The sequence below is a fragment of the Protopterus annectens genome, chromosome 6.part0 (genome assembly GCF_019279795.1).
Source record: "Protopterus annectens isolate FY-2018-M chromosome 6.part0, PAN1.0, whole genome shotgun sequence".
Lineage (NCBI taxonomy): Eukaryota > Metazoa > Chordata > Ceratodontiformes > Protopteridae > Protopterus > Protopterus annectens.
This window is the reverse complement of record NC_056737.1, coordinates 1,954,560,896-1,954,584,548: the sequence shown is the minus strand read 5'-3', so window position 1 is coordinate 1,954,584,548 and position 23,653 is coordinate 1,954,560,896.

Sequence of the window (23,653 nt, the reverse complement as noted above, 5' to 3'; positions counted from 1 at the left end):
GTTCTTTTCATAATTTGGTCGTGAGTTTTGTTGTGTTTCAGAGCTGTTTGTAGTTTTTGAGGCTGGGCCACGTTTTAATTTATTTCCAAGTATTCCAAGCTCCATCTCTCTCTTTCATTATCATTATTTTCTACTTAACCGTGTTGCAGGGTTTACTCTAACAATTTTCTTTCTTAGTAGGGCGTGTTCATTTAGGATGAAGACAAATATAGTATTAAACTAAGTGACAGCTCGTTTTAAAGGGAGGGCATGAGGGCCGTTCTAGGAAATATATCTGCCTGTTCAAAGACGTGAGATTATGTACTCGATTGCAATGATGTTGTTTCATGGGGACATTTAGCAGCCTAACTGTATAAGTAGGAAGGTGGTCAAGTAAGGAGTCAGTGATGGAGCCATGGTATATAAAACATACCCGGAAATAAGCTCATAATTATGCATTTTTTTGTGAATTGGATTAAACATGGCTCTTACCTTTTCTGTCATCTCTCTTCAAGGTAAGTGTTTTAGTTTTCTGCAGTAAACATTTGGATATATTACACTGACAGAAAGTAATATTTTTCTTACATCTGGATGGCTTCCTTATGTACATGGTAGTTCTGAGTGGGTTATTTTCTGCTGATCAGATTTAAGTTTTGTAAAATGTGGTTTAGAGTTTTAATATAAATCTCTGACAACAAGGACATCATGGCACACAAAATCTAATTATTTTAGCTTAGCAAACTATCCAGCAAGTATTACCATTAAGGAAGTTGCTGTTATAAAAAATGTACAGGTGCTTTTAAACTGAGAAATAGAGCATAGAAATAAGCTTTCATAAATTTAAAGGTAAGCTATGAATATGCTATAATTAATCATAGAAATTAAAGCAGAATATTTAAATTCAGAAAGCAGAAGAAAAAGTGAAGAGTCTGCATTTGTGTATGCAGGTATAATAATTCCAGGAACCTTTTAGCCTGTTGCAGGTATACTCTACTATCCATGTCAAGTGCATGTTTGCAGCTGTGGAGATTATCTCTAGTAGCAGCTGATGTGTTTATTTTTCAGTGCGGAGTTTATTTTGCATCTGTTCTTGCCAGCCAGAAAGACTTTCACTATCAGGGAGGTATAGGCTGTCATGCAGGCAGCCAGTCGATTAGTTTGTATAACAAGGATGTTTCTTTAAGAAAAGCCATAATCCCTCCATGGGAAACAATGCCAGCATTTATGTTATGGCAGGGTATTATGCACCCTCCTTGTGCATTGGCATGCTTTTTCCCATACCCTTATGAGGGCTGTGGGAAACAATGCCAGCATTTACATTATGGCAGGGTGTTATGCACCCTCCCTGTGCATTGGCGTGCTTCTTCCCAAGCTTTTGTCTGCATAATAGTGAGTGGCCAACCAAAAATTACCCCTATCTCCCCCAAGGAAGGCTAACTGGTTTAATCTGCTCAGTTTAATCTGCCCTTGCCAGGCACATTTAGTGCTTAAGCCACTACTACAAATATCTGGTCAGTACAGTCATAGACAGGACTTTATCCCTCTGTTACACAGAGACAAGTAAACAGCCCATGTGTTTCTGAACTTTGCAGATAGTCTTTGATGGATCTGATGATTTTAGCTTAGCAAAATGTGGTAGAAAATGCAATGTGGTGTGTGTAATAAAAAGATATACAGATAGATAGATTGATAGATAAATGGGTGAATGCATAGGTAGACAAGTATAAAAAGAGCTTGATATTGACAGACAAATGAAAGATGTAAAGATCAAAATAGACTGACTGATGACTAGATAAAAACAGAGTCACATAGACAGATATAAACAAATGATAGACTGATAGAAAGATGGATATGATATGATAGGATATGATATTGCTGTTATCTGTGTTATCAGAGATGGCAGTAACAAATTAAAGATCTCTCTTATTCCACTGGACAGGAAGGCATCCTCTGCAATGAGTTTTCCTCCTTCTGGCCAGAACAGTTTTTGGTCATGGCTTCTAAATTTAGAGCACTGTTCTTAAGAATCCAGCAGTTCCAGTGTGGTGACAAGCCAGCCTAATTGGACACATCTGTTTGTAGACTATCAGTGTTTGGTGTAACAGCATTTGTAGTATAAATGCAAATGACAGAAAGTAGGTTTGTAATTTAGCAGAAGATGCTGGTGGTTGTTTTGTCTAAGAATAAAGGCATTCTTTTCTGACAAATCATAGAGCATGTTAAATGCAGTTGAATCCCAAACCCACACAGTTTAAATGAACACTACTTGATTTTTTAATTATAGGAAACAAACATTTTCATCTATATATGATCTCATCTCTATGGTAAATGGATTTATAAAGACTAATGCTCATGACCCAAAGCTTTTAGCATTTTAAATGGATTTTTTTTTTGTTTCAAAGCCTTACACAAATGTTCTTTCTGAAAGGAATATATTTTGCATTCAAAACAAAATCTTAAACAATTTAATCTTCTTTTATCTTTTTGATATTTCATGTTGCTGATCATTTTCTTTCACATAGCTGGATATATACAGTCTTATAAAATATTAAAATACAGAGTACATAAGGGCAGGATAGTGCTATACTCAAAGATATGAGCTTTACTGTGCTAAAAATACCCACTTCTAAATAAACAGCTGCCCTGTGAAATGATTAATTTCTTTAAGATTAAATGTCCTTCCTCTTCAACAGCAAATATACCCTTGCTCTTTTTACTTTCCTGCCCTAATTAGTCATTCTATCCTTGCCGTCCTCTAGTGCCTGATTCTACTTCTCATCCAGTAACTCTACTGTTAACTTTCGGCAGGTCCCCTCTTTCCTCGTTTTAGAGTTACGTTTCTACTGCATACCTCCTCCTTTCCATACTCTTACCCCTTCGATTTTTTCTTGACTTTTACTTGTCTCTATTCTGCATCTTCCTGGCTTACCTTTTTTTTTAGCTTTTCTTGCTATCTCTCTAAAACCACCTAATTAATTCTGGTTTTATATTTATTTAGACATTTGTTCATAATATTTGTATCCTTATATCCCTTTCCAGTTCCCATTAAAATTATTTACATCAGAATTACATTGTTGTACTATATTTTCTGTTTGTTGCACTGCATTTTCCCTGTGCTGTACAGTGCATTTTCTCTCTCTGTGTGTCTGTCTGACTCTCTCTATGTCTGTCTCTTTCTTTTTCTGTCCCTCTCTCTGGTCTTACATGACATTAGCAAGAATGGAGTTAGGAAGCCAAAGTATTTATGCATTGCATGCTTCTAATGTAGTTATGCACAATAATTGTACAGTATATGTAAAGATTTAATTATGTACAAAAGTTCAGCTTGCAAACCTTAGAATTGGACCTAGGTCCAGTTTTAAGATAATGCCATCCACTATTCTAACATTATCTATCAGCTATCATCTCCTCAGACTCACAGAGGTCCCTATCATAAATGCCTCATACATTCTTACCTTCTTTCCTAACTTTATTGTGCAGGACAACTAACTATTTGGAGTGATAATGAAATTGTAAGCAATCCAAAGATAAACATCTTCTGTAGATATAAGCCAAATTTTTGGCACATGCTCCTACATGTCATGAATGACTGCTATCAAAACACACTAACATTTGCTTTTAGAAAAGGTTAAGTCAAGACCAAATCTCAGATACATTTAATCTAGCATTATTTATTTAAATAACATTTCAAACATATATTGGAAACTGTACATTTGCTGAACAGTTTTCATCTTAAAAATGATTTAATGATCTAAATCCCTATACATTTTTATATAGATCACTTGACAGGTTATTAAGTGCATAGGTTCATACTAGGATAATGACCTCCAGGGTCTTTACAAGCCCAGCCATGCAACCCAACCCAGTCTTGTCCCAGAGTTCCTTATATAAATAAGGAGGTAGCTAAGGGTTATGTGTTAGTGGGGTATGTTACTTGGAGATTAATGTACTTACTTTCACCCTCTGTCAATAAGAGGCATGGGGGTCAGGCCAGGGGTGAATTTGTGATTTCCAATGATCAAGGTTTCTTTTAAACAAGGTCAGGGATAAACTCTGCTTCACGTAGTTAGGGAGCAGATTCCATAGTGTGGGGATCCTTTGAGACACAAATCAGTTTCTCCAGCAGGTTCTATTTATGTTGTAGGCAAAACTTAGGTCCTTAAATCTATTGTTTCTGGTTCTGTTTGACTTAAGGATGCAGAAGAGATCCATCAAAGCTGGATTTGAGGACACCTTTATGCTAGGGTGTTTTATAGATGAAGTAATTATCTTTGGTGGATGCTTTCCCAAAGGGCACTATAATGCATTTCTTTGCATGTAATCCTAGTTCTGAGAGTTTGCCAACAATACTGAGTGGGTTATTGTATCAAACACCTTGGCTATTCCTTTAACAAAGCCAAACTGGGATGGGTCAAGTGTCTGCAGGTTGCCAGGGTCATTACTGGTCATTTCTATGATAATTCATTCCATGGCATTGTGTATTAGACTTGTAAGACTGATGAGTCTGTAATTCCTGGGGTCAAACAATGGCCCACCTTTATGAAGAGGGATGACCGTTGTGGCCCTCCATTCACCTAGCATGTAGCCTGTTTTGAGGCTGTACTTGAAGAGTGCCTCAAATGGTCTTGCTAGGTCATGTTTTAGGCTATTTAGGAGGCAAATGGGGATATTGTCAGGGCCCATTGAAGCAGTGTTTTGTACCTATTGAAGCACTAGACCTACTCCATATTAGTAGTTGAGGGAGGATATGCTAGAAGGGATTTCACAGGAGGTAGTTAGAGCTGAATTTATCAGCCAGTAGATTAGCTATGTCATCCTGGTCAGTGAAGGTTGTGTCATTTATCATCAGTTAGGCACATTGTTGAGCATTACCTATAAGATTCCTGACATAGCTGAAGAAGGCCTTGTGATTATCCTTAGCCTACAAGGCTATCCTGACCACATAATTGGTCTTTCAGAACTTTATTAGATATCATGGCTTCTTATTTAGTTGAATCACATAGCTTTTGTCTCTATGAGAACTGCTCTTTCTGATTTTGGCTGTGACTTTTTTCTTTTGTTATATAGCTTCTTAAGGTTAGGATTCCACAAGTTTGGTTTGTTTTGGTGTTAGATCTGGGCTTACATTTGCTAGGTTCTGCAGTCTAAATGCAGCCAGTTACATACTTGTGCAGAGTTTTTGTAAATAATTCTGCATAGGTAGCTGTGTTCTCAGGATTTGGGGGAGCTGTGAATTTTGACTTTGCTCTTCCTGCTCTTCAGCCCGTCTCCCTTTTTTGATTTAATCTTCTGATAACCAGGTAAGGGGGCTGGTCTTGGTCCTGCTTCAACCATGACCCGGGCAAACTGGCAAGGTAGAAAGTACTATATGCCTTTTAGGAGTCAACAGAAATTATTTTATGCAGAATGCATTCACTTAAACAAAGTAATGCAGACAGCTTAAAAATAGATCAATGTAAGAAGAAAAAAACAAGAAGGCATTGATTGCATCATTAAACATGGTAAGCTTGTTAAAAAGTAATATAAAACACTGTTAATAATAGGAAGCTATGGTATAGTACATTTTCCTCGGTTTAGCCATGCTGGTTTCAGAATGGTTCTACATTGAAACTTCAACTTCTAGAAAGCTGAACTTTCAACATAATGGAAAAATTGCCCAAAACCAAGAGGGTAAACATCTCCTTTTTTTCTTGTTTTTGTGCATGAGACTTGAATTTTAGCTGTGATATGTTTTGTATGTAGTTTCAGAGTTAAAGTCAGATCTATAATATGTCCTAAGTAATTATATTTTTCAGTTTGCTTTATTATTGAGATATCTAGAGCTTTGGATACTAAAGATTTATTTTTGTTTAGTTTTGATGTGTATTGAAGAGTGTGGAGATAGCTTTTGAATGTTTACTGTTGGGACATTTTTTTTCTTCACTAATCACAGAGATTTTTGAAATATATTATAGGTCTGTGGCTGTAGTTTGATTTTACCTGAGTTATGAAGGTCAGTGTTTACTGGGGAGATGGACATGGTTATATTGTTAATAAAAATTAAGAAAGGAACTGGAATGAGTGCAGACATCTGTTGGACCCTTGATTTAAATGTGCCTTCTTCAGTGGCTAACTGGATTTTAAAATTATTTTTAGTTTGGCAATTCTGGAACTATGGTGTGGGGTTTTGACCAAAGTCTATTGATTACAATTGTTTAAAATGAAGGCATGATTTATGGTTTCAAACGATGGGTTATGTTAGTAGAAGTAGTACCAGTGATTTCCTTTTGTCATCGAGGTATAGTTCTTATCTGAAAATGTATATGGGGTGGTTAGGGTATTGCACCCTGTACAGAAGTTGTGATGAAAGTTTGTTAACATTGTATATTTATCGAGCTGATCAATAATTTGATTGTAGATTAGTCTCTCCAATAATTAAGTACTAACATACAGTGTAGAAATCAGTCTATATTCAAGAGGACAGGAAGGAGAACCCTTTTAGGGAAGGGGGATTATTAAGTGCTTGAATTGTGGAATATCAGAATTATTATTTGTTATTATTATTTTACATTTGTTTACCAGGAAAGTCCAACAGGACACATGTCCTTTTTCTATGGAGGCCCGAGGAGAAAAGCTCTACATTGAAACATACAGAAATACAATATATATGTAGAATATATAGGGCACAAAAGTTAAAATACTATCTGGATACAGTTTGGACAAGTAGTTATACATACAGACTAGTTACAAAGAATATCACAGTTTAGCTAATACACAGTAATTCTTAACCTAATCAATAGAATCAGAAAATTAACAACAAGAATAGAGAAATTGCATCATTAAACCTTTCTATACACGAAAATAGAGACCAATATGACAATTACACAAATTCTGAACACAGTTTACTAAGAAATTGAATTGTCAAGTCTTAATATGCCATCATCTCTACAGTGTTATAGTACTATGGAGTGTTAGTTTGCAGGGAGACATAGTCAAAAGAATAGACAGGGGATGGATTTATCAGTAAGTGAAACAAAGTAGTAGCATAGTCAGAGGGAGAAGTTAGTCTGGTGCAGAGGAAGGACACAGCCATTTATTGAATAAGTGGCTTTTTAATATTGTTTTAAACTGGTCTAGTGATGTAACCACTGTAATGTTTTCTGGTAGTGCATTCCAGATTTTACCTATATAATTTGAGAAGAAGGAATCTCCAGGTTGGTTTTTGGTTATACTGATTTTTATGTGATGTTTGTTAGTGGATCGTATGGTTCTGTTAGTGGCATATGGGTGAAGAAATACTTGCAAGGCAGGCGTTTTCTCAAGCTCATATTGTATCTTATGGGCTATGGTTAACTGGATGTAGTGAAGGAGATGGGGGCGTTCTAGCCAGTTGAGCTGCTTGAGTGGTATACAATGGTGAGCTCTAGCTGGTAGGTTTGCAGCATATCTGGCAATTTTGTTATAACAACATTCAAGTTTTGCTAGCTCAGATTTTTTTAGATTTGAGAGTAGGGGAGCTGTGTACAGCAGTGTGGAGATTAAGTGAGATTGGGCAATGGTAGTTTTAGTATTTTTGTTGAAGTAATGTTTGTTCCTAAACAGCATTCCAAGTTTTTTGTGTATTTTTTTTTTTTACTGTTTGAGAAATATGAAGATCAAATTTTAAGTTGCAATCAATTTCGACTCCTAAAAGTTTGGTGTGTGGTGATGAGGAGATGATGGTGCTATTTATTGATACAATGTTGAAAGTGTTAGTAGGTGGGGCTAATTTATTGTGCTAAAAAATCATAAGTTTGTTTTCTGGGGTTCTAAAATTAATTGCGAGTTTGTAAGCCAGGTCTCAACTGCTAGAAAGGATTATTGTGTTAGGTTTTGAAGTTCTTGAAGCAGAACATATCACTGTCAAATCATCTGCATATTGGATGAGGGAGGCTTGTGTGGCTGAGATGTGCAGGTTATTTGTAAATGTTGAAACTTGCAGTTGGCCTAAGACTGAGCCTTGAGGGACAACTATAGTCACTGGTAAAAGGTATGATAAAGTCTGTTGCCAAGAAATTGCTTGCTGGCATCCAGTAAGGTAATCCTGGAACCATGCAAGGATAACTTGGCAAAAATTTAGTTCAGAGAGAACATTTAATAGTGTACTATGATAAACCATATCAAAGGATTTTGATAGGCTCAGGAAGATAAAGGATACATAATTGCTGTTGCTTCTGTGATAGTTGACAATTTTGGCAAATGACATTAGAGCAGCTGATGTACTATGGTATGATGGGAAGCCATGCTGAGTGTTAGTTAGAAGTTTGTTAGAATGTAGGTAGTTAGTAACTTGCATGTGAATGATCCTATTCAGTATTTTAGACAGTGGTGATAATATTACAATCGGCTGGTAGTTGGAGAGATCTGTTAATGAGCCACCTTTATGTAGGGGTATTATGTAAGAGGTTTTCTAAATGGGAGGGACTTGTTCTGTTATGGATCTTGAATTATTAGTAGTGGCAGGAGGGGGTGTGCTGACTTTGCCTGGAAGAAGTATATTGTTTATAGCTGTCCAGAATTTCTGTTGGTTATTGCGGTGCTTTAACTGGATTTCTGAGTAGTAATTTATTTTGTTTTGCTTAATTTGTTGCTTTGCTTTATTTCTAAGCTCCCAGTTGGTTTGTAGAGTGGCTTGGAGCTTTGTTTTGTTCCAGGCTGCCCAAGCCTTGTCTCTAGATTTAAGTAGTGATTGTGTTTCTTTTGTAAGCCATGGGACATAGTTTGATTTCACATGTATTTGTTGGCTAGGAGCTTGAGAGTTTAGTATAGACAGGAAGGTAAAGTTGAAGTAATCTGTAGAGGAAAAAGTTTCAGTGGTATCTAGTTACAATGTTTAGGTATATCTATAAGGTAGTTTGGGTTCAGGTGTTTTTTCCTTCTTATCAGCTTACATGTGTTTTTTAGATGAGTTAGCTTGTTTTCTAAGTAAATAGGTTGGGAAATAGTCACTGTGAGTGTCTGAGAGTAGGAGTAGAGGGCTGGCCTATTTGTTAATATCCAGTCTAGAGAGGAGTGTCTGTTGGATGGTTTATTAATCCAAGTGGGTGACTGGATGTGTTGTGTGAAGCTATGCAGGTTGATGCAATTTTTGGGGTTTGTGGAGTTGCAGTCTAACCAGTTTACATTGAAGTCAATCATAATAATTGTTTCCTGAGGTAATGTTTTACTGCTCCAGTATAGTATATTTTCTAATGTTTGGATATTATCTCCTGGTGGCATACAGAGTCCTATGATGTACATTTGTTTCTTGGAATTAAATCTTAGTTTAGCAAATACTGCTTCAGAATTGTTAAGGTTTAGTGTTTTTTCATCTAAAGTTTCTTTGGAGAGGTGGCTTTTAAAGAGTAGGACCACACCACCTTCTCCTTTACTAGTTCTATCTGTCTGTATGATATTACATCCTGGTGATAGTATTTCATTGCTGGGGGTGGTAGGTCTTAATCAAGTTTCGGTGAGAAGCACAATATTCGGGGACTATAGGGAGAAGTTAGCATGCAGCCCATAAATTTTGTTGTTGATACTTCTTATATTAATATTTACTAGTAGAATATCAGATTTGTCCCTTAAAGGAAGGATAGTAGATTGAGTAAATTGAGTTTGTATTCCATTTTGTGAGGTTGAGTTATACTGTTTGTAGGATGGACCAGGGTTTAGGTGTATGTCTCCACTGAGAATTAGCTTGGATGCTAAGTTGACTAGAGTTTATAAGACTTTGACTATGTGTTTATGATATTTCTGAGAGATACTAGGTATGCTTGGGTGAGGGACTAGGGAAAACTGTGCATGGTGAAGAGCTGTGATGTTGAAAATGGAGCTACTTATGGGGATGTTAACTGCTTTGGGTGTTAGGGGGCAGCTATTTGAGGTGGATTGGGAAGATAAAGGATTTTTTATGTTGGAATGTTAAGGGGTCCTGTAAGCTGCTACTGTTAAAAGTAACAGAGTGGCTGTCAGTAAGCACAGCTGGTTTATGAATTTGATTGAAGGTTGGATGCCTTTAACCTTTTTTGTTATTGTCATTGGAGGATTTTTGTTATTAGGCGTTTTAGTTAAGTTAAATTAGGTATGTATCTGTTGTAGTGACATATTAAAGACGTGTAAGTGGACTAGAGAGAAGACATACTACTAGCTTAAAGAATGGTGGTTATATGGTGTTACAGTTAAGGCTTAGATTGAGAGATATTTTTCCAGGATTTTCCTCATACGTTTTGCTGTGACATCTTTAAAGTTGTGTGGGAATTTATGTAGCTTTAAGGAGTTGGTTGAGTTAAATTAATAGTCTAGGTGGGTTGGCACACTGTAAAGCTTCTGATAAACTAAGCAAGGATGTCACCTTAGACTTCTTTTCCTTGTGCTTTAAAACTTTCACTAGGTTTGGATCAAGTGAGTTTAGAAGATATGTATGCAGACCCACAATTGCAGATTTACACATGTAATCAAGTTTGAGGAGGCCCATAACTCCTTAAGAGCAAGGAAGGAATGCATAATCTTGGCATACACTGATTTTTATATATTAGTTGATAAGCATGAATTTTACTGTTTTCCTGTCCAAAGTAATCCAATACTTTTTGGGGCTAGTCAATCACCCCAAAACTGTAAGTTAGAATAGAAAGTGCAAACCGATTTATAGCTTGGACTTTATTCCTGGTTATCAAGGCAGTTTCCAGTACTAGTTTTCATCCTCTGAAGTATCCCTGGCTGAGTTTTATTCTCAATTGTTCACGATTTATTGCAGACCATTTATTTATTTCAAAATATTTATACACCTCTTCCTGATAAATTTCTGTTGTATCACATTCCTATCTCAGATTAGCATTTTCTTGGTGCTACAGCTTTCCTGTTTTGAATGCTGCATTTGCAAATGTACCAAGGCCAAATTACATTTTTACATCATTTGAGAAAGCCTTAACCATTTGTAGTTGTGATTTCAACTCCTTGTGTGATGAATTACAGAATTTTAGTCATCCACAAAAAGTAGATGAGATATCTTTAAACAAACTTAGTTTCTAGCAGCCTAGTTGTAACCATAGCCTAATCTGTTTAGTAAATAGTAAAGTAAATAGTAATGGGTTACAGGCAGGACAAAACAGTAACAGTAATAGAGAATCACCCTGGAATATGTCCCTTTAAATCTTTAATCTTGGGATAATAATGGCTCAGCTACAGTGTGGTATACCACTGTTATATAGTTACTGTAATGTTCTATATCAATGTAGGGTGTATCTTATGGGTTCCTATTAGATGACCGAAGACGCATTCTATCAAATGCATCTTGCTCGAACTTAAAATAATGAAAAGGCAAAATAGCGAAGCAGCTTTTAAGTGAATTCTTTCCCAGGGAAAGAATTTGTTTGGCCACTTGGTTACTTTGCTGTTTTTGTCACTGTAGTGTGATCTCGAAGTTGTTATGTTTAAGTGGGGGGGGGGCGAAGTCCCCCACTTTATGTATTCTTTCAATTTTTTTTTGGAACAGTGATTTTTTTTTCCTTTCGAAAAAAATCACTGTTCTGAGCTTCGAAATTGTAAGCTTTCGCTTACATATGGTCGATTATTCATCGTTCACTTATTAAAGTGTTTGATGATATAATATAGACCCAATCTTATACACCTCTTAGTATTCCTGTATCCAAAATTGAGAGATGCTGTCAAATGTTTTTTTTTTGTAATCTATTCATGCCGTACTTAGATTCTTCCCCTTTTTACAATTAACTATTTTGGCTTTATTTAGCAACAAATCGTCCTTTGTTTCATATGACTTTCTTGTGTTACCTTTTTGTTCTGTTGCCATAATTGAGTTTTTGTTTTTCTAAATGACTATATAAACTCTCTCTGCATCCATTCCAGTATATAGCTTGTATATTGTCAGGAGGCAAGTTATTGCCCTATAGTTTTTAGAATGGTTTACAGGTTCACTCTTAAAAACAAGTGTCATTTCTTTCTATTGTTATCCAGTTTGCTGTCTGTTTTGGATGCATGTTTGAATAATTCTTACTCAGGCCTAAATCTTCTGTAACAATACTAATGATTTTATTCAGAAGTTCTGTACTGCATCTGGGCCTGGAGTATTCTGTTAGATTTTCTTAATGTTTGTCTCAATTTTTCTGGCTGTTACTTCATCCCATTTCATTTAGTCTACATTAAAGCTCCTTATTCATTCTTTTAATTCTTCCACCCATTCAACATATTTGTTATTTTCAACAGGATCTACACAAATACTTCTCCCCAATGTACCTGTTTATTTTTCTTTCTTTTTTTTTTTTTTGGTGGAGTTTCTATTCCTTTGGCTTTGGCTCCCAATTCTCTTTCAAATCTTTTTGGGTCATCTGTAAATTGCTTATTTTTTATTCCACTTTATATTTATCTGCATACCTTGTTAGTTTTTCTGCATATGCTGTTATTTTCAGTTTATTATTGGTAAATGTATATGATACCGTGTATTTCTTTTATCATGGCTATCTAAGTATTTTTGATGATCTGTTCCCTTTTCTATATTCTTCTGACAGTGATACTTCTTGTCTTAATTGCTTTATAGTTTCTTTTATTTGTTGATTCCTTGTTGATATTTTACTTGCTCCAATACTTTCCTTTCTCACTCTATGTTTTTGTGGTAACACTTTATCCATTATTAGCATATCGATGCAGTATTATGTTCTATTTATTTCTGTTAGACACATGAATTTATCATAACAGTTCAGGTAACTGTGTTCATCAGTTTTATCAATGTTCTAGCATTTTGGGTCGTTACTTTCTGCAATCTATTTCATTCATCTGTCTTAATATGTTTATCCACATCTATTAAATCAAGCAGGTCTTCCCTTAAATCATTTTCTTCATGATTGAAAGCATCTTCTTTACTTTCTGTTTCCTGCAATTAATTTGCAGAATGTTCCAGAAAATATTTCTGTGCCACATTCTCATCAGACAGCCCCTGCTTCGTTTGCTGCTTCTCCTTGTGGGAACCCTTTGACCCAACCCTCTGTAGCATTACCTGTGTTGATGTTGCCATTGTTTCCTACTTCTTCCTTTGCTGTGCACTTTTAACTGGACTTTCATATCAGTCTCTTCCAGAAAGCTCCGGAAGATCATCATTTTGCAAATCTCCTTCAAATGCCTCCTGCTCTATCTGTTGATCCTTAATCTGGGACATACAATTTCACCATGCTGTGACATTGCCTTTGTTGGAGTCTCCATACTAAGTCCTTCACTTCATAGATAATCCATATCTTCAATTTCTAATTGGTTAATTGCTGCTCTGCTAATCATCATTTCTGCATTCCCCTTTGTTTTCTGATTTTTTGTATTGAGAAATGTTCCATATCAAGATGCCCTTGCCTGTATTTCTTTTCAAATATTTCTGAAGCTGCTATTTTTGTATTGATTAGCCTTCCTTTGAATCCTGCCAGATTTTTTTTCTTTCCCATGTCAACGTTTCTTTTTTATAACTTTCAAAAATCTATGGGTTTTGTACTTTACATTTATGCACATCCTCTTTTGCTTCTTTTTCCATGTAGCCCAAAGTTCCTTCATCTATGTAATGTTTTTCATAAGTCAGTTGTATTAGTGAATTCAAACTTCCATTTAAAGCTTTTAACAGTTTTTATTTTGCAAGTATATTTCTTTCCTTTAATTTCTCTATTAATCTTTCTAAATATATTCTATCTTGAAATTGTGGGCTCCTTACTTAATAACAGCACATAATTTCAGTAGTCTACTTTGCTATCATTATGGCTCTTTTTTGGCCTGTCAGTTTTTGTGTTTTTTGTGAACTACTACTTTCCTCTACAACAGGGGGCTATCTTCACCCTAAGCTTGACCTAACACTATTCTAGGAATGTTTCCATGTACTGAGGATTCTACACTGCCTTTTACTCCTGGCCTCGCACCAGTCTGTACACCAGGATTCAGCACTTTTTTATCCTGGGACCTCTGTGCCCAGCTGTATTTGTTTATTTTTTAACCTACCTTTCTCCATAAACTATACTATATAAAATGCAGTCTATATATCAGTGTCGTCTTGGTGAGATTTTGTAAAAACAGAGTCTACCTTGTGAAGGTACTCATCAAGACTTGAGGATGAATTTAGTTCCAGCAGTTCTACTCTCCTATTCTTGCTGATTTTTGATTTCATCTCTCCATTTGGTTTGGCTGTAACAATTGTGATGAAGTAGTAGGAGGCAATGGTTGAGTTTTCGGAGTTTTATACATGACACTAGTCACCTTGCACTAGGTCAAAAATGACATCGTCCACTTTATTTTCACAGACTGATTGGTCATAATTAATGGGGTATGATAATTTATTCTGTTGATGAGAGAGTGGATAGATTTTATATAGGTTCATAGGTGAATACAGGGGTTAACTGTTATTAAGAGGCATTTTAAGCCTAACCGGTAACTCAAGGTCAGGATCAAACCCTATACCTTGTATCTATGAAGTGAATACCTTAACCATTATGCCAAATGCAAATAACTGTGGGTTATTTGTTATGACAATGAGAAGTAAGGAGTAATGTCTATTTACATTTGGTTACCAGGATAGAGCATTGACCATAGAATGATGGATTGAAGGCTCAGCCTGGGTTACAGTCACATTGTAAGAATGAAAAGCTAAAAAAAAACAACTATCAAGAGACGTACAACAGAATAGATGCACGACTAATAATACATAGGCATGAATGAAAAAGAACAATAAAAGATATACAAAGAGACTGAAGTGCGTGGAAAGATTGATCGATACATGTTCCTCAAGGTTTTACAGGATGGTGTTACTGATGTATAACAACATACTCATTAAGGAAAACCAGCCCCTCTGAACTGGCAAGCATGTAAATCGATAGTAAGACATAGACGTAACTGAAGTGTAGGAGGGAATCAGAAAGAAAAAGGTGTTAACTCCTAGGGGAATATTTGTATTTAAGTAATGTGCCCGTTTTCCTGGCATTTGTATTTGTGTTGACCAATCAGGCCTTGATGAGGAGTTTGGTCTGGTTGTACCTATGACTAATTTGATACGTTTATTCTGAGCTAAGAATTTGTTGGTTAGGGAGCATTCAGGTCTGAGCATATCTAAATTAAATTTTCCAGTAATTAGAACTTCTTTTATTGCCGTAAGAGTATAGAATTGTATTTATTTGAGGATACTTATTGTGGCCAGAAGGTGTGTATAATCCTAGACTTTATAAAATTTACTGTGTTTTTTTATTCTAAGAGGAACTAAAAGCTTTGAAGAAAGGACTACTTTTGCCTTATCAGAGTGGAAGAACATTTTGTGTCTTTTTTAATGAGAAGCACTATTCATCCTCCAGTTTTAGGAACTGGCCTATTGTTTCTGTGCATGGTGCAGTTAGCATTGGTCATAGATGAGGGAGCATATGTTTTCTGTCAGCCAGGTTTCTGTTATGCCTAATAAACCAAGGCTCTTTTGTCCAGGCTTCAAGTATGTTTGCTGTTTTTAATGCTCTGAGAATTTTAAAGTGACTATTCGAAGTCCAATGAAATTTGTATGGATGGCAGGGATAGATCAGTTTGTTTTACCTGAACAAATGGAAAAAAAAAATGAGTCACAGTTGGTCTGTATAAATGTAGATCTAGGATTGAATTGAATATCTCAAGGAATGGAAACATTAAGTAGATTTAGTTAAAGGGTAGAATAATTTTATTTGATTTTGGGTGGCAATGAGACATACTTTTGATAGCGTTTAACCATACTTAAAACTTTTTGAATGTTTAGGGATGCAGCAGTTTGGATTATTTTGTTAAGCAGATAGTGGGGAAGCATTCTAATTGGTAAAAAGTATTACTCAGAGAGATGTTTTGGTATGAGGGCAGTATACCAGTGATCTGCAATGAGAAAGAGTTAACCAGAATATAAAGGTTTTATAAATGTTAGACAAGGAAGAATGTTAGTTAAGATTGTAAGAGGGGAAATAGCATGTATGTTGTTTGATTGGTTGAATTATTTAAAGAAAATAAGGTGGTTTTATGTGATTTGAGTTACTCACAGTGAAAATATGAGAGTACAGTTGGGATTTTCTGGATGGAGGAGTGAAGGCTTGTGAGTCTATTATTGCAACTGATTCTGGATTTGGAGGCAAGGTTTTGTGTACCTAAAAAGGAAATTATATAGGATTTGGTGGACATGAGGTGAAGTGTAGATAGAAGCTGAGCACTGAATGCTGAGTTGAGCATGGGATCCCAAGAAACTCTGATCCAAGACAAACTATCTGTGGATATCAGATAAAGAAAGCAACTTAGGATATATGAAGTTCTGATTGCAATAATGAAGCATGTAAAAGACCACTAAACTAAAAGTGTGGAGAGGACTTTATTGTAGTTAAACTAGTGAGCAGAATTCATTTATGATGGGGTATGGGAGATGTAGTCTTTTCCCTCACTGTGCTCTCTCCTCTTTTGCATGTATTGTAAATTCTTAGATTCAAATGTTAGTACTATTCAGATGGTTTGAATGATCATATGCTCCCTATCCGTATAACCTAGGAATTATCATTAGAAGGTTTATCTCACTTCTTGATAAGGGTGAAGCTACTAATTTCTAGGGTAAAGTTATATGAACATAACCAATCTTCAAGCCATACTTTTACACCATTTAATATATAACAAAGTTTAAAAGAAAATGGTAAATCCACTATGCCGGAATGGAAGGGACATCACATGGATGTCTTACTCAATTTAATACCTCAAGAACAGAAGGTTTAGCAATTTCGACCATTCACAAAGGTCTTCATCAAAACAACTGTTACAAAAGCTAGCCCAGATATATGTTGAAGCACTTCAATCAATTATCCAATAAGAACAACCCATCAATTTAAGTAATAAACATTTAAAAAATTATGAACAATTTAAAATATATATGCATATACATATAATAACACATATAAATATACAAATATAACAACATGAACATTTACATTTTTCATAGTGAAACCTTCTGTGTAATACTTCCTTATAATTCACAGTATTGTTTAACCCAGGGGGGTTGTAGGCATTAAATAATATCTGCCACTTAAAATCTCTAAAATTTAACCCACCCTCCCAATCCCCATTAAAATCACATGGTGCAAAATCTATTACAGTAAAACAATTTTTTTTGTAATTTTTGCATAATAATTTTTGTTAAAAAATCATGGGAGTCTTTAATAAATGAGCGGCGCAGTGGTGCAGCGGTTAATGCTGTCGCCTCACAGCAAGAGGTTCTCCGGTTCGATTCTCGGCTGGGGTGCCTTCTGTGTGGAGTTTGCATGTTCTCCCTGCGTTCGCTTGGGTTTCCCCTGGGTACTCCGGTTTCCTCCCACATTCTAAAGACATGCTTCTGGAGCATTTCTCCCCGGGCCTCCACTGAAAACAGGATCTGTGGAACCTAGTCGGACTTTCCCGGTCAACAAATGTTAAATAAATAAATAAAAATAAATAAATAAATAAATAAAAATGAATCACAGTGCTGAACCAATCTTAATAAAGCTGTATCTATAAACTTGGAGAGTGGCTCTAACTTTGAAGCAGGTGATTAAACAATTGGTCTATATGGTATTTTTTATCCTTATGTACTTTGGGCATGCCAAACAAACACCCTATCCTGGGTTTAGACATGTAAAAAAAGTGCACATGGAATCAGAAATGACACCTTCAACTAAACATTCATTTTTGTAGATATATAGGGGAAGGACCATTTTTTTGAAGTATAAATAACAAGATATGGCAGGTACCGTGGAGGTTTACTTGTGAGTCTAGTTATGTGGTGTATTTGGCCAAGTGTTCATCCTGCACTGCATTTTATATAGGAAAAATTAGTAGGCAGTGAAAAAAGAGGATGTATGAACACACACACATGCCATTAAAATGAGAAACACAGAGAATGGCCCAGCAAAACATGGTTTATTATGGAAAAATTACAAAAAATAATATTTTACTGTAATAGATATTGTACCATGTGATTTTAATGGGGATAGGGAGGGTGAGTTAAATTTTAGAGAGTTTAAATGGCAGATACTATTAAATGCCTACAACACCCCTGTGTTAAACAATAATGTAAATTACAGGGTAGTATTACACAGAAGGTTTCACTATGAAAAATGTAAATGAATAAAAAATCTTCATTTTGTTATATTTATATGTGTTATTATATGTATATGCATATATATTTTTTAAATTGTTCATTTTTTTAAATGTTTATTAGTTAAATTAATGGGTTGTTCTTATTGGATAATTGATTGAGGTGCTTCAATATATATTGGGGCTAGTTTTTGTAACAGCTGTTCTGATGATCTTTGTGAATGGTTGAAAGTGCTAACCCTCGCGTTTTTGCAGTATTAAATTGATTAAGACGTCTGTGTGGTGTCCCTTCCATTTCAGCATAGTGGATTTACCTTTTTGTTTTTATATATTTTTCACTTTTTCAAGGCAATTGAGTATTTTTTTCTTGATATAACAAAGTTTGTTTACAGGCAGAGAATCCTTTTAGTAATAAAACTATCCCTCCAAGAAGTCCTAATTATTTTATGAAATGAGCTGAAAGTTTCAGAGTGAGGGATCCTTGTGTTGACAGTATTTTTGAGGTGGAAAACATCTAGTAACATAGTCTTTCAAAACCCAAAAGGCAAATATGATAGTCTCCCAATGGAACGATCTACGCCAAACAGAAAAAAGTAAACATTTTTTAATCTATCCATATACCTAAAGAACCCTAGTTCTTTCATTTCCTTGGTTAGGAAATACTAAGATGTTTCAGGCTTGTATATGACTTTGGCAAGATAGATAACAACTGGAACATCACATTCAATGACCATCAAATAAGGGAGGAAAAGAGGGGAACTAAGATTTCTTTTGATCTTGGAAATATCATCATCAGCAGCAGCAGCAGCATCACCCCCTTCTTCTCACTGTTACACGGGGGTCAGGGTGTCACATGAAAATTAGTCAGTGTGACCAAATCACCTTGATTCAATGCTTATACCACCTTGTGGCTAGCCCTGATATACCTTTGATAATTAAATGCACATTTAAAAAAGTTTTCAGTACTATAACATTATTGATGGTCAAATGACAGTTTATTGTTGATGAAAGTATCTAGATCTCTAAATGTTTTCTTTCTTTCTTTCTTTCTTTCTTTCTTTCTTTCTTTCTTTCTTTACTGCCGTTGGTCTAAGATCATGCTCAAAATACCAGCTGTTGACTCTAGCTAGCTATTTATGGAGAATATAAACATCTGTGGGGAATTTAATAATAATATCCAGCTTGTAGTCATCCACAAACCTTTCATGTCCCTCTTTATATCAGACAAGTAGATGTCAGAGGGACGGAGACTCTGCACAGAGCCCTGAGGGACTTCACCTGGAACTAATCTATAAGATGAGCAGATGCCACCAATTCTCACCCTGTGCATATGATCAGACAACTAACTAGAAATTCTTCAAGTTATATGGAGTTAACAATTAAGTTAATAATAATATCAACAGTGCCTGTATGAGGAATCATATTGAAAGCATCATCATAACAGGCAGCTTAAATAGAATGGCCCCATCAATTCCATGACTCATGACAACAAACATGTCAACAGAATAAGTAAGCAACGCTTACCTTTAACAAAACCATACTGATTCTGATCGGGGGGGGGGGGGGTTGTAGTACAAGTTTTATTCTTAATAAGATTAAGATTCACTCCATGATTTTATTGAAAATACTGTTGAAGCTAAGGTGACAATAATTTCCATGATTTTATTGAAAATACTGTTGAAGCTAAGGTAACAATAATTTCCAGGATTGTTTTCCATATCATCCTTGAGTAGAGATTCCATAGCTAATGTTCTCCAGAACTCAGATACATACCCTTTGGAGAGGCTGCGATAAAAAAAAAGCACAAGGAAGGTTTGGCAGTAATGTACATTGTGTTAGCAACAAGATAGTTTTTTATATTATATGAGATCTAGGAGCTCTTAAGGCTAGAACCTGCTTGCAAGCTTCATCCCATATATCTTCATTTGATACTAATGTTCTTAGGCTAAACCAAAAAAGAGATGCTTCTATCATACGCACTTGTCAAGTAAAAATTAAACATGTTTCCCTCACATTCTTTGTACACTCTGAGCTTCCTTTCAGTCATGAGTCCCAAATCTCTATGTTGCAGCAAAGAATAGTTATTTAGTATTGCAGTGGGTTCTTATTAAAACCACATAAGTTTGTGTACTGACCTAAACAATACATCACAATCTTATGACAGTCTGTCTATGGAAGAGGTGTAACTCCAGACATGTACACAACTGGCATGACTTTTTTCTCACTTCTATATACTACTGCAGAATGAATTTTGGTTAAGTTGGTATTTGCAAAATACATGTGCACATTCTCACTCACATTACCCAGTGACTACTGTAACAAATCTGTCTGCTGGAAGGACTCACAGCTCTCATCTCACTAACATTTTTCATTAGTTCATGCTAATGGCAGGGCTTAAGGTAGATGTTCTCTGATTGCAAAGTAGCATTATATGAACACCAGGCATAGCTCTCCACTTTTTTGCTCAAGAATCAGGGACAGAGCCAAAAATAAAGAAGATCAAAGGCCCCAAATCACAGTTTCTAAATATGACTAATTCACTTAGAAACACAATAGAACAACATATTTTGTTTCAACATGCATTGTTTAAAGAATAAGAACTATGAAATTACTGTCTGGTATTATTGGTTCACTGTACTTTTCACTGATTTGACATAAAATCAAAAGTTTGAGAAGGGAATGGGCAAAATGTGAAGCAAAATTATGGACATTATATCAAGTCAGGGAGATCTAAGAGCTATGAGTCACAAGGTATTATATTTTTAAACTGTAAAAAGCATTTTCCAACTAATCTCACCTGGTTCTAATGTAAGTAACCATTACATTAAACACTGTCATGCTTCTAAATAAACATAAATCAACAAAACCCTATTCAGTCTTAAAAAAGTGAAAATACATAGTTTTCAAAGGGGTGGTCATGCTGCCTTGTACCCTTCTGTGGGAGGGGGCTGTGGTACTCATCACCTTCGCTTAAACATTCCTGTTCCAAGCTTATGTCAACAATGAGAAAGAAAATAACTCATTAAATTTAATCTGCTGTCATAATTTTTAATCTCGCTATGCATATAAAACAGCAATTAGCTTTTTGTTTTAAGTTAGGGTCAGCACCTAACTTGATTTAATAAAGGAACACTAGCATTTTCTTTTTCAGTGATCATTTGTGCTGCTTTCAATATCCCTTTCCTGGATGCTAAAATCTGAAGATGTATAGTTGCTTGGGTTATCACCAAAAGGTAGTTTCATGTTTAATTGTTAATGATACTGCAGAAGAAGGTGATTATGCACATCTATTAGGAACATACCTCTCAACTGAACCGATGTTCACAGAATGTCCAGATTTTTGGCTGATATTTTTAATTTGTTTCTCATAAAATCGAGGGTTTTCTGGCAAATTGTTGATAAATCGTTGAGGGCTGAAGTCAGAAAATAATGGCAGACAATTGATTTTCAGACTTCACACTCTTCAGAAAATCCATGCTAATGCAAAACCTGTTATTCTAATGACTTTTAGAGTTTGTAAGAGCAATATTTAAAAAGTTTCCCTGTTTTTGGGTCTTTGTCCCACTTTTATTTACGGCTTTGTCTAGATTGTTTGCCCTAAGAGGTTGAGAGGTATGATTCGGAATCATAAAAGTTCTGCCTAGAATGCTGACCATATGCCATTCTCTGTCAGAATAGTTAGTGCAGAGAAAGATTTTAATGCTGACTCAGGCTTTTTGCCAGTTAGTCTGACTAAGGGTAACCCATATCTGTTTTGCCCCTGATGTTACCAGGCTGTTATATTACCTATTTTAATGTTATGCCCTATATTTAAACCAGAAAACAAGATGCACAGTAATGTCAATGCAGTCTGTGCACACATTCTTCCATATACATCTGCAGACGTCTGTCTGGACTGCCCACTAATGCTTATCTAGTCATATCCCTGTGGTTTGCATAGGGTTCTTTGAGGGCTTGAATTTAGAAAACGCAATTCTGTTTTCTAAGGTATAGTTAATATTTTTCAAGATATTTGTATAGGGAAGAAGTAGCATCTTACTATTGTTATATTGAGAGAATGTACTACCAAATTGTACCAACAAAATATGAGGCCCACAGAACTGAAGAGCAGAATATGTCAAGAGGAAGGGCAAAAATTGTATGTAAGTCACCATGGCAACCAGTGACAGAGAACTGAAAAAGGATAGCATAGATCTAGAGTAGTTAGTAAGCTTACATTTTGAAACAGTTACAGTTCATATGTCTAGCCCAGCATGGTTCCATACTGAACTCTTTGCTTTTTCCTTACTTAAATATGCAGACTCTAAGAATGAGCACCTCTCAGAGGGAAAGGAAGTTGTCTCCCTTTCAAGAAACCTAGTTATTTTTTTTCCGTGAGGTTATATGACCTTGGAATTAGAATAATTTACTCATTCAATATATCTTCTCTTCTTTTTTTGTGTAAAAGTAGTGTCAATAATTTTGCATTTGCATTATGCAGTTTTGACATTCTTATAAACACAAGGTGCAGGGTTTGAGTCTCACAAGGGATAATTGGCTAGGCTTAAAATGGCTTGCAAGGGCAGTTAGCCTAGTACTAACCTATGAACCTATGAACTATGAACAATGCATATATTGCATTTGTCTGCATCAAACTGTAGAGAAAGTATTAGTTTTAAACAATGCATATTGAACGTGAAAAAAGCAGCTGAGATATGTAGTACATATATTTCATTGTCTTCTGTTTTGTAGTAATGAAATGAAGGTTTGGGTTTCTGTTTTGCTGAATGTTGGAATCAGAGATTATGTGAACCTATATTTTCAGCAGCAGCTCAGTATCAGAATCATGGCCTTACACCACTATCAAGTCAGCATTTTTAAACTCTTGTACTATTTTTCATCTTCATCTTCTTCTTCCTCTTGTCACTCCAGGCAACACTCACACATGAAGTGCATGCTCTCTTCACATGGTGTTGGTATTCTCCGTAAGCATGTGTCCATATAAGATTATCAAAAGGAAACCTGACACTTTTTGGTGGTTTATCTCTAAATCAGAAGTAACAATTTGGACTGACTCTGACGGGCTTTGAAAACATCTCAGGAAATAGGGTACCTTGACGTACTCTTCAAAGTACTCTGCTTCAGACATCTTTATCTTTGTGTGTATATCGATATTGCTATGATTAGCAGTCACATGCTTGACGTGCAGTAAATCAGAGTTTCTACCAGATAAGTCAAATCCCGTTTTTTTTTTTAATTACTACTATGCAGTTATGTCAAACATTTTTAGTATAAGATTTGATGCACTTGCAAGCAACTTTTATAAATTGCCAGATCTGTGTTGTGTCATATATACAGGTGTCATGAGTGATCGAATGACAGATCTGCATAGTGACCTATCATGGATGTCTGTCAGAGCAAAATAAATGTCAAACTTGGCAAGTATGGAAACATTTAACCAGAGAACTTTGATGCATCCTCAGCAATACCCCATGGAGATCTGGCAACACAGTAAACAGCAATAAAGTTATCTGAAGGGCTGAATTATGTTAGCTTTTCTCCTTTTGTTGCAAGCTTTCTTAGTTTTAAACCAAGACAAAGTCAGGTACCA